Source organism: Phalaenopsis equestris, unplaced genomic scaffold (assembly GCF_001263595.1).
Source record: "Phalaenopsis equestris unplaced genomic scaffold, ASM126359v1 Scaffold000878, whole genome shotgun sequence".
Taxonomy (NCBI): domain Eukaryota; kingdom Viridiplantae; phylum Streptophyta; class Magnoliopsida; order Asparagales; family Orchidaceae; genus Phalaenopsis; species Phalaenopsis equestris.
The window spans coordinates 334,916-347,988 of NW_018165318.1; the positions used below are offsets into that span (position 1 = coordinate 334,916).

Here is a 13,073-nt window from a genome sequence, read left to right on the forward strand (position 1 = left end):
AACATTAAATCATTTGTTCATTTATATTCATAATATCACTCATTTAATGCTCAACAATCCACTCAATAAAATTTTATTCAATGTTGATACAACTACTTATTGATAGTTTATTTAATATTTTATAACTGTTGTAATTTAAAATAATGCGGAATAAAGTAAAATATTTTGGAATGCTTAATTTTATTGATGCAAAGAGGAGTATAAATACCGATTACAGGACTTACTGGTAAGGAAAGCAATAAAAATATAATACAATAGAAAAAGAAAACGAATAACAACAAAATATAAAAGACAGCTAATTTCTCTAATTAAGAAGAGACATAAATATAGATTTTCAAGATCCCTCATATAATTTATAACCCTCTAAATATATAGTTATAACAAATATGAATATAATTATTAATATTTGTGAGATCTTTCAACACTCCCCCTCAAGTTAAACATGGTTAGAAATCATATTCAACTTGAATTTGAAAACATTGGTTGTGATATGCTGACTGGACAGGTAGCATCAATTTGCCAATAAAAAACTCCAACAATCCTCAAACCGTAAGTGCTGAAGCCGAAGGTCCCGAAGCTGAGAATTTCGAAGCCTAAGAGTGCTGAAGTCTGAGAGTGTTGAAGCCTGAGAGTGGTCGAAGCCTGAGAGTGGCCTTGACGAGGGCTAAGCTCAATTGATGAATTTGTAAGTCACGGTGGACTGATAATTGCATGAAACCAACAAGAAGACTGCAATAATGCTGGAGGAGAGATGCGGGAAAACTGCAAGAAGGCTGTAGGGAGGTTGCAGGAAAGCTGCAAGGAGACTACAGGGAGGTTGTAGGAAAGCTGCAGAGGGTCAACAACAGTGCTCAGGAAAGATGTGCTTGGAGAAGACTGTGATAATGTTGCAGGAAAGAGCAGTGTTTTTCTTGGGAAGAGCTGACCGAAATCTGCAAAGAAATTATTATTTTTATTTTATTTTATTATTATTTTTTTTAGGTAGATCCGACGGCGAGAAAAGCTGCATAAGGTAGGTCTGACGACGGGAAAGGCTGCAGGGGAGAGAACCGGGTGCAGGAGTAAGCCCGTAGATCCAGTTGGCAGCAGATATGTCCGCAAAAAGTTCTGGTGGCAGGAAAAACCGCAGGAAGTTCTGACGGCAGAAAAGGCCGACAGGAAAGGCCGCAGGAAGTTTTAGCGACAAGAAAGGCGACACGAAGTTCTTAGCGACAGGAAAGGGCGACAGGAAAGGTCGCAAGAAGTTTTGGTGGCAGGAAAGGCCGCAGGAAGTTCTAACGGCAGGAAGGCCGCAAGAAGTTTTGGCGGCAGGAAAGGCCGCAAGAGGGAGTTCCAGTGGTAGGAGAAGCCATCAAGGGATAGGTCTGACTGTCAGCGGGGAATAATTTCCGGTGGAGGAAGGTTCCTTTCTAAGAAGATTCAAGCAACGAAATTTGAATAAAGGAGCTCATGCAGGAAGAAGTCTAGTCCTCGGAAGAACAGGAGGAGCTCTAGAGGAGGGCCTGCAGATTAGCCAAAAAAGATGTGGGCAGAAAATCAATTAAGATGAACTGGATCTGTTGCTGGCGGAAGCAGCAAGAAGGCGATGTTGGATTGGACGGCGATAAAATTCTTTGTGGAAATATAAACTTGGTTTTAGCTTAATTTCTAGAAGCTTATTCTAGAATATCTGGTAGATATGAAATTATTGTGTGGTATGTGTGGTAGACGTGGAATTATTGTGTGGTATGAATGAAATTATTTGTAAACATTGGATTGGAATTGTGGTGGCACAATCCTAGCCATTAATTTAGGAGGTTTCACTTGTATAAATAGGGGTAGAGTCTTTGAGTTTGGATCAAGCCAAGTTAAGGTGATAAATAATAGTGAAGTTTCTTCCATAACTTTTTAGCCTTTGTCATATCCAAAAGGCTTCTCCGTTCCAACAAAGTAGTATCAGAGCCTAAAGGTTTCTTTATAGAACAATGACAAACGGTGGCATGGTTTCCTTCCAAGTTCTGATGCTTAAGGAAAGCATCTACGACAATTGGAGTATCAAGATGAAGGCACTCCTTGGAGAGCATGGCGTTTGGGAGGTTGTGGAGAAAGGCTACGATGAGTCTGCTCTATCCACAACACAAAAGGATAACTTAAGAGACTTGCAAAAGAGAGACAAGAAGGCTCTCTTCCTCATCTATCAAGCTTTAGATGAAGATGATTTTGAGAAGATTTCAAGTGCTACTTCGGCCAAACTAGCATGGAACAAGCTTGAGGTTTCGTATAAGGGAGAAGAGAAGGTTAAAAAGGAACGACTTCAAACTTTAAGAAGCCAATTTGATGTTTTGCATATGAAAGAAGGCGAGTTGGTCTCCGATTACTTTTCTGGAGTCATTACCATTTCCAATCAACTAAAAAGAAATGGTGAGAAGTTAGAAGATGTGGCTATCATGGAAAAGATTCTTCGATCGTTAGATTCAAAATTTGATAGTATATCAAAGAGACGAAGGACTTACAAGCCACGACGATAGAGTAACTTTTGGGTTCATTGCAATCCCATGAAGAAAATAATAAGAAAAGAATAAGATGAATGAATAGATTTCTGAACAACTTCTCAAGACGAATCTCCAATCAACTCAGAAAGATGAAAGCTTCAACAACATTAGAAGTCAACATGGAAGAGGTAGTGGACAAGGACGAGGTCATGCTAGCAAGCAAGGATGGAGTACTAACAATAACTACGAGAAAGGAGAAAGATCTACAAGAGGACGTGGTCAAGGGCGCTCAAACTCGAGGTATGATAAATCTCAAATTAAGTGTTATAATTGTAATAAATTCGGGTATTATGTGAAAGAATGTAGAGCACCTAAGTACAAAGTTAATGAAAGAGTCAACTACATATAAGAAAAAAGAGAAGAAGATGACACTCTACTTCTAGCATATAAGGACAATGAAAGAGGTGAAGATAGTACATGGTACCTGGACACCGGTGCAAGCAATCATATGTGTGTGGGAGACAAAGCATGTTCGTAGATCTTGACGAATCAGTAAGTGGCAAAATGTCTTTTGGAGATGAGTCTAAGATGGAGGTGAAAGACAAAGATAACATTCTCATCCGTCAAAAAAATGGGAAGCATCAATTTATTTCTAATTTTTACTTTGTGTCGAATATGAAGAGCAACATCTTGAGCTTTGGGCAACTCTTGGAGAAAGGATATGATATTTACTTGAAGGAAAATACTCTCTTTTTAAAATACAATATTAGTAACTTGATTGTTAAGGTGTCAATGTCTAAAAATAGAATATTCTCACTGAACATTCAAAACAATATTGTCAAATGTCTGAAGACATGTTATAAAGATGTTTCTTTTCTTGGCTTTGACATCTTCGTCTCAAGTTCGGAGGACTCGATTTGCTTTCAAAGAAAGAGATGGTGAAATGATTACCTTGCATCAACCACCCTAATCAATTATGTGAAGGATGTTTACTCGGAAAGCACTTTAGGAAAAAATTTCTAAGGGAGTCAAGTTCAAGAGCCCAAAAGCCTCTTGAGCTCATACATACAGATGTATGTGGTTCAATAAAGTCAAGCTCACTCGGTAAGAACAATTATTTTCTTCTCTTCATAGATGACTTTTCACAAAAAAATATGGGTGTATTTCTTAAAACAAAAATCAGAGGTTTTTGGAATATTCAAAAAGTTTAAGGCAGATGTAGAGAAATAAAGTGGTCTCAAGATCAAAGCTATGCGACCTGATCGATGAGGACAATTCACTTCAAAAGTATTTCAAGAGTTTTGTGAAGCCAACAAAATACGTCGACTTTTAACTGTTCCAAGACCCCCCCCAACAAAATGGAGTAGCAGAAAGGAAGAATATAACCATCCTCAAAATGACAAGGAGAATGTTAAAAAGCAAGAGATTGCCGAAGGAGTTTTGGGCAGAAGCGGTTGTATGTTTTGTTTTGGCTAACTGATCACCAACAAGAAGTGTGTTGGTAAAGACACCACAAGAATCATGGAGTGGAAAGAAGCCTGGCATCTCTCATCTATGAGTTTTTGGATGCATGACTCATGTACACATACCCGACGAGAAAAAAAGTAAGTTGGATGACAAGAGCGAGAAGTTAATTTTCATTGGTTTTGACAACAACTCGAAATACTACAAGTTATACAATCCAAATACGGTGAAGACAACCATCAGCAGAGATGTCATATTCGATGAAGGAGGAGGATGGGACTGGGGACTACATGCTGAGGACTACAATTTTTTCCCATACTTTCAAGAAGAAGATGTATAACAGCCAAGGATCGAGCAAACAAGAGAAGAGTCTACTACTCCACATACAACATTGACTACAAGTAATCAAAGCAACTCATCGTCATCAACTTCAAGAGAAAATTCAAGTGAAAGGGTATCACGCTTCAGAAGATTAGAAGATCTTTATGAGGTAACTATGAATCAAGATAATCTTACTCTCTTTTTTTCTCTTTGCCGACTGTGAACCCATGGAATTCCAAGAAGCCATACAAAGCAAGAAGTTGAAAGATGGAATGGATGAAAAAATCAAGGCAATCGAGAAGAACAACACATGGGAGCTAGCTTCACTTCCTAAAAGGCATAAGGCAATTGATGTGAAGTGGGTGTACAAAGCGAAGAAGAATTCCAAAGAAAAAGTTGAAAGATACAAGGCAAGATTGGTAGCAAAATGCTACAGTCAAAGAGCAGGTATCGACTATGATGAGGTATTTGTCTCTGTTGCTCGATTAGAAACTATTATACTAATCCTCTCTTTGGCAGCTCAAAATAAGTGGAGAATACATCAAATGGATGTAAAATCTGCCTTCTTGAATGGAATACTTGAAGAAAAAGAAGCAGCCACCAGGATATGAAGTCAAAGGGCAAGAAAACAAGGTTCTAAAGCTAAAAAAGGCTCTATACGGGCTAAAGCAAGCACAAAGAGCATGGAATAGCCGAATAGACAAGTATCTACAAGAGAAAGGCTTCATGAAGTGTCCTTACGAGCATGCTCTTTACATCAAGAATGAGGATGAAAATGTCTTGATTGTTTGTTTATATGTCGATGACTTGATTTTCACCAGAAACAATCTAAGCATGTTTGAAAAGTTCAAAGAAGCGATGACAAAAGAGTTTGAAATGACAGATATTGGGCTCATGACAAACTACATTGGCATCGAATTCAAGCAAACGGAAGATGGGATCTTCATCTCTCAAGAGGGTTATGCAAGGGAGATATTGAAGAAATTTAAAATGGAGAATAGTCGGCATATAAAAACCAGTGTAGAATGTGGAGTCAAGCTATCACAGTTTGATGAGGGAAAAAGAATTGATCTAACATTTTTCAACAGTTTGGTTGGAAGTTTGCGCTACTTGACATGTACAAGACCAGATATTTTTTATGCTGTTGGATTTGCCAGTCGCTACATGGAGACTCCGACTGTTACCCACCTGAAGACCGCTAAAAGAATTATGTGTCATATCAAAGGTACAATTGATTTTTGGCTTATTTTACTCATCATCCAACAATTTCAAGCTTGTAGGATATAACGACAGTGACTAGGCTGGAGACATGAATGATAGAAAGAGCACTACAGGGTTCGTGTTCTTCAGAGGAGACATTGCTTTCACTTGGATGTCAAAGAAACAACCAATTGTTACTATTTTTACTTGTGAAGCAGAGTACGTGGCTGCGACCTCATGTGTTTGTCATGCAATTTGGTTTCAAAACCTATTAAAGGAGTTAAGTTTACCACAAGAAGAGACGATCAAGATTTATATTAATAACAAGTCTGCAATCGCGCTAGCAAAGAATCCAGTTTTCCACGATAGAAGCAAGCACATTGATATGCGCTATCACTACATCAGAGAATGCATCGAACGAAAGAAGATACAAGTGCTGTACGTGAAGTCTCAAGATCAAGTTGCAGATCTTTTTACCAAGCCACTCAAGAGTGATGACTTTATTAAAATAAGAAGGTTGCTTGGAGTCACAAAATCAAATTTAAGAGGGGGTGTTGAAATATAAACTTGGTTTTAGCTTAATTTCTATAAGCTTATTCTAGAATATGTGGTAAGTATAAAATTATTGTATGGTAGGTGTGGTAGGCGTGGTAAGTGTGATAGGTGTGGAATTATTGTGTGGTATGTATGAAATTATTTGTAACAATTGGATTGGAATTGTGGTGGCACAATTCTAGCCATTAATTTAGGAGGTGTCACTGGTATGAATAGGGGTAGAGTCTTTGAGTTTGGATCAAGCCAAGTTAAGGTGATAAATAAGAGTGAAGTTTATTCCATAAGCTTTTAGCCTTTGTCATGTCCAAAAAACTTCTCCATTCCAACACTCTTTTGGTAGTTGTATTTTTATCTCATGAATAAAACAAAGCTTGCAACTTAACCTGAAAGTTAGTGTAGACCTCCTCTTGTTGGACCAGAAAGAAGAGAACATGTTTAGACCTAAATAACCTAGCAGCATAGCATTAGTGTTGGAAGCGGCAATTGATTCCACGCCAGTTTTCGTTAAAAACATGAATGAAACATTTTTTTCACAGCAGTAGTTGACAAACCTCCTTCTTCAATAGCACATACAAAACATGATATCTCTGGATTCGTTCTTAAGCATAGCCTTTTGCAAAAGCCATTTGATATCACAAATATGCGCCATGATTTACAGAGAGAGGCCGAGCGGACGAGATCGACGGGATCATCCAAGCACCGGAGAATAGCATCGGAGACATCTGGCCCCAGACGCTTAAACAAATCCCAACCACTTCGCTCCTTCATTGTTGTTCACAAAAACATAGATTAGAGAAGACTAGCGTAGGATGGGTCGTCGCATCACCGGAGGACTAAATCGGAGTTCCCGACGGCTGCGACGGCTGATCTGGCATTCTTTTCCGACGATCCTCGTCTGGCGCCATCGCGGAGACTTAAGGCCGGAGAGGAGGGTTTCTTCAGCCCAATCGGTCGCGTCGAAGAGCATTTTCTCAGCGAGGATGAATTAGTGTCCGTCGGGTTCCCCACGTCGATCTTATCCTGCTCAACAAGCTGCTTGTGACGAGAAGAGGCTGAAAAGTTTGCCTCCATTGCGTTTTGGCTCCGTAGAGCGAATAGCCCGGCAAAAGGACAAATCGAATTTGTCAAATTCATAGAAGTGGAAAGTGGCTCAACTGAGAATGCACATTCTGCTAGGAATTTGAGAGATGAGAAGGATTACGGAATTGTATGTTGGTAGAGGGGAAGAGCTCCGAGTGCCTCCCTTTCCTCCCTCTCCTTCTTCACAAGAGCTAACATATCCCGGAGATAGCTTCTAAATGGTGTCTGCAGCTTCTGCATCTAATTCGTCAAGCACTCGTGCTTCATGGAGAGATCTAAGGCGCGCTTCAGGCGCTGATTCCTAGCGTCAACAACCTCGCGCGGGAGACGGTTTAGGGCTTCCTTGATATCGAGATTGTAGTACGGATCGTACAAATCATCATACCGTCAACCATAATTCCTGAGGAGCCTAGAGATGACCCTTTGGTGCACCGCAGCCAGAGGGTTCTTTCGTGGATTCACGAGCCAACGGCTGATAGCCGAGAGGACAATTGAAGATCAATCTAAGCTCCGGAGGGTTCTGTGTCTTTCTCCGATTTGAACTTGGAAGACCGGTACGATTTGGGAGGAAAGATGATCGAGGCTTCGGTGAAGTAAACAGAGCATAAAAGAAAACTGGCAAGAAGTAGTCGTGTTGCTATTAACGAAGACAGGAGATTGGGTTGCAGCTGTTAACGGAAGATATTCAGAAAGCAGCCAAAGAATACGATCAGAGGGTGAGAAAGTCTTCCTCCCTTCCCCCAAGAAAGTCGGCGGGAAGGGAGTTTTCACAGTTCTTCAACGACGATGATTAGGGTAAAAAATTTTGCTCTGATGCTATATTGTAATTTAAAATAATACGGAATAAAGTGGAATATTTTGGAATGCTTAATTTTCTTGATGCAAAGAAGAGTATAAATACCCATTACAGGACTTACTGGTAAAAAAAGCAATAAAACAGAATAAAATAAAAAGGGAAACGAATAACAACAAAATATAATAGATAGCTAATCTCTCTAATTAAGGAGAGACATAAATAGAGATTTCCAATACCCCTCATATAATTTATAACCCTCTAAATATAGAGTTATAACAAATATGAAATATATTTATTAGTATTTTTGAGATCTTTCAACAATAACATTTGGGCACATCCTATATACTTGAAAACATTGTTACTATTTGAGATAATAACATGATTACCATTTGCATTTGTGCTAATGAAATGAATGCATCTAAGCTACTAATCCCTCTCCCTTAAATTAGTAGAAGTGCTATTGAGGAGTAAAGAAATTATGGAAGCCTTAATCTGATGTCCCGGAGAGCTAAATCCATCTCCATGTTGGTACATGAAGCTCGCCATTCTTGCAAGATTTATAGAAGCATCAATGAATTGTTGAGGGAACTGACAATAATAAGAACAAGCAGAATATTCTCTGTTTAACTCCTTCCACGCGTCACTTATCAATACTGATATATACAAACGAGCTTCTTCCTCAGAAGCCCCTTTTTCATTCATGTAGCACTGAACTGCTATCGCTGTTTTACCTCTCTCTCGTTCTTCCTGTAAATTTAATTTTCATATCATTAAAAAATGCCAAATGCAATATATTAATATTTATATAATAAATGCATAATTTGGTTGCATGCATGCTTACAGATGAGGTTGCTAAATCGTTGGAGAGGCGGAAGATTAAGGAAGAAAATCGAATGATATTTGGGAAGTCTTGAAGCTGTTGTAGAGTCTCCTTTGTTATTTTACATTTTAACAAGACATAAGTATGAAGAAGTATGACATGGCCTGATATTGAAATAGTAGCAATTGACAGATACTCTTTTAGCGTTGGAATGTATCTATCCTTACGCCATTTTGCTTCCACTAGAAATGTCTTGAATAAATCTGCCCACTGCATATGTTTATGACTTCAGGATATTATAAGCATAAACATCAAATTTTGGGTGTTATTATGTAAATAAATAGGAAGATTTACAAACATTTCACGTGCATGTCATCTTATTTTTCACTTTGTAAAAGCTAAGCTGTTAATATATATTTTTTATGTGATATAAATTATTTGGTTGGTATAAATGCAAAAAAATAAAGTTTAGGTGTTGGGCATATAAATACATAGGAATTGAGTGGTATATATGTATGTAAATGCCCCAAATAAATAAGAATTATATGGTATGCATGAAATTTTTTATTTATTCTCTATGGTTTAAATTATATAGAAAGTGTATGCATGAGGAAATAAGAAAATTAAAATACCACTCTCTTAAGATATGGCATGGCCTCCAACCTATCATCCATCGAAAGTTGACTTGTTACTTCATTAATAATGTCGTTGAGGGTAGAAAAACAAATCTTCATATAATCTGGAAGTTCTATCATATCTTTCATATCCCATCAGAGAGAGAGAGAGATAAAGAAACAAACCGATCAATAATTTGGGTGAAGAGCTCCAGTTCTTCAAGGGAACCATATATATCATAAACATCATCAATATATGCAATCAGCAAGCCAACTTGAGTAAGTTTTTCTCGGCAAAATCCATAATCAGGATCATTGACTATTCCGACAACATAGAAGAAGCATTCTAAAAGCCTATTTCTTGAGAAGCTTAAAGTTTTTCCCATATCCAATCTTCCCCACCAGCTATTAATTTCATGGAAAAATAACATGAATGATGATCAATTTAAAGTAAAAAATAAAAATTGTATTTACATATCTAACATCTAAACTTCAACTTTTACATACATATATCACTAAATTCGTTAGAATATACATATTGAACATGTAACCTTTAATTTTTATATACATATGTCTTATGTATGCATGAAAATTGAAATTATACTTTACAAAGTTAAAATTGTGATATTTTTGAATTGATATTAAGGATTCAAGAGAATTAATGTACAAAAATAGAAGATGTTAAGCATAAGAATTGAATGAGTGGTATGTAGCACGAAAAATTATTAGGTGCGACGTGTAGGAGAGAGGGGGCGGGACCCACTCTCTCTCTCTCTCTCAATGGTGATTTGATATGTTCTTAAATTCTTTTTTGGTTAGTTTTTTTCGTTAAAAAATATTTTTGCAGCTATTTTAATAATTTTGCATTAAAATAATAATACTACTAATAAATTTCGTACTTCACAACTTGTTTTAATTCCTGTTGATGAATGCTTTGGACCTCGTTGAAATGGATCTTAGCGAGCTGCAGCAAAGCAGGGCTCATTCCATCTTCATCTTCATACATGTCCATATACACACGAGCTTCCATCCATGGCATCCTTCGTTGTAGGGGAAGATCGAGGGCATGTTTCACAGATCTTTTGATACGGCCAACTGTTGAAATTACCTTCAGGTGCTTCACTGCAAATGATCTCGCTGCATCCATTTTTGTCTCGTCGTGAAAAGCCATATCAGAAGCATTGTATAAGCTCAGCAGCTCATCAGCATCATCACATGGCCTTGGCATGAATGTCTTATGATCACTATCCATGAAATCATCAAAAATCCCTGCATCCATTCATTCATATATTTAAGAAATTACACTCTTATACTATATAATAAGGCAATGAGAGACGATAATTAAGCTAATTTTTTCACTGAATTGAGGTACTTAAGAAAGTACTGTTCACGTTGGAGAAATCGTGACCAAAATAAATCATGTTATTGCATTAAATCTTGGATTAATTGACTGATTTTTCTGATTTTTTATTTTATGTAGCAAGGAGACACAGAGGGTTTCTATGGGATCATCGGCAGAGAGAGGTGAGTTGAGCAGAGAAGAACCTTTGGGCTTATTCCTATTCTCCTCTTCGAGAAGACTGACAGATAGGCGATCAACTAATTTGTTTTGTGTCAAAAAAATATTATTAAATTTCAAGCACCATAATTAAATATTTTATTGTTGAAAATTGATTCAAGATGCATTCTTTTGAACTCAGCATATTGATTAATCAGCTGAAAGCGGACCTTCAGATACTTGAAATCCAAAGCGTCGGAGTAGCCGGAAGCAAATTGCCGTTGTTCGAAGGCCACACGGAATCACCACCTCGCAGTTATTACCAGATAACACACTTAAGACTCGCCATATTTCTTCGTGGAAGAGTGAGGCCAGCCCAAGCCGATCAACCGCCTCGATTAGCTCCAGCTGCCGCTTGGGCTCGATCCCGCCGTTCATCCCCCGCAGCACTTCTTTCATCAATTCCTCCACCAATTGTTCGTTTACTTCCTCCTGCAATATTAATGTTAATTTCGAAGCATGAATGAATAGCAGGCGCAGCAGAAAAACAGCATAAGAGCTAATTAATAAGAAAGGTAAAAGACGTGCCTTGGGAGTGTTTGGCAGCTTCTGCAGTGAGCTATAATCCCATGAGCTCGGTTGGTAGTTAGCAGAACCCCGAGCAACCATTTCGCTTGAAGTGCGCGTAGCCATCATGAACAGAAAGCAAATTAGGGGATCAGGGGCGGGGGCAGAAACCAATCAAAAGGAATGTTGAAATATGGGACTGTTGCATAGATTGCGTGTGTGTATATATATAAGATGAGGGTCGGATTTTCTGGCACTGGAGCTATGATATTAAAGATGAAATCGTGTATCACGCGCATTTGACATGTGAGGATTACAAAACACTTAGTGTTACGTTTCTGAGGTCCTACTTATATTGTATGTCGGCTGGCATGGCATGTATCGATGATTTAATTCCTACTCAATTATTATAGACCTACTGAGAAGACTGAAATAAAATAATTCACCTCGAAGGATGTTACTATCCGAACAACAATAATATTCTAAATAAATTTTACAGCACATGTGTTAAATAGATGAATCTCAAGTAATGTAGGGATATCTGAAATAATGATAGTTGAATAACAATGATCAGTCGGTCGCCGTCCATCAAAGGTTGATCGATCATAGGCCAACTGACTCAAAGATTGTCTGATCAGAGGTCGACCGACAATAAATGTTCTTCTAGACACTAATCATTTGGGAGTCTACCGACCTCAAACCAACTAGTCAAAAGTTGATCGGCCAAAGATGATCAGAAATATAAGGGCACTTTCATAATAAATTTAGCCCCATATAAGTAAATAAAGTATTAAATCTAAAGCTTATTTGTTTAAATTTGGGACAGAGATGTCTCCTTGAAACTCTTTCTCTCTCTATTTTTTTCTCACTCTCATTTTATGCTATAGTTATTAGGTGTAATTCAAGAATAAATCCAGAATCAACACCCTTGATACTACATCAATAGATTTTCATCATCTGACACGGATTTTGAAGTATTACACAAATCTCGAGTCAATTTTCTTAGAAAGAATGTTCAAATCCAGAACTCTAATTTCAACAAACTTACAATCAAATTAATCGACTTGCCGAGAAGAATGCAATGACACGTACATTGTTGTTTTAATATATATATATATATATGTATATATATAAAATATGAAATCAAACTGATCCCATATTTTTCATAGTTTAAAAGAATTATTCAGAAAAAAATAAATTTAATAGCATTATCTTTAAAAAATTAAGATGTTCATAATCATAGATTTCTGCTCAGACGAGCGATTGACAAACTACTTGAGTGTGTCTATGAAAAAAGAAATATGATAAATAAGTCGAACATAATGGTTTAACCTTTAACTAAAAATATTTTTTAAAAAAATTAACTTACTAATTTAAGACGTGTATCCATTTTTTATTTTCATATCATTTAAATTGGACATGTCAATGACATGTCTCACACACGTTCACGAAGAGTGTCAACGTCTGAGAAGGGTCCTACACTGCACGACTTATTAGTTAGAAGTATCTATCTATCATTAGTTAAGTCTAGAGCGAGTCATTAAATTATTTTTAGATGTTTCCAGCGTCCAATTAGAAGGCTGAATATATCCAAATCTGACAAACTTATTGTCAAATTAAGCATCTCGATAAAACGAATCCAACGAGCTCAAGATCAGTTAATTTAAACATCATTAAGGCATTCAAA

The 13,073-nt window shown here is 37.3% G+C and overlaps 1 pseudogene; it reads right to left on the reverse strand.

Moving 5' to 3' along the window:
• Positions 1-7,208: 7,208 nt before the first annotated feature.
• LOC110032080 lies at positions 7,209-11,650 on the reverse strand (annotated as a pseudogene).
• Between the last annotated feature and the right edge of the window lie 1,423 nt (positions 11,651-13,073).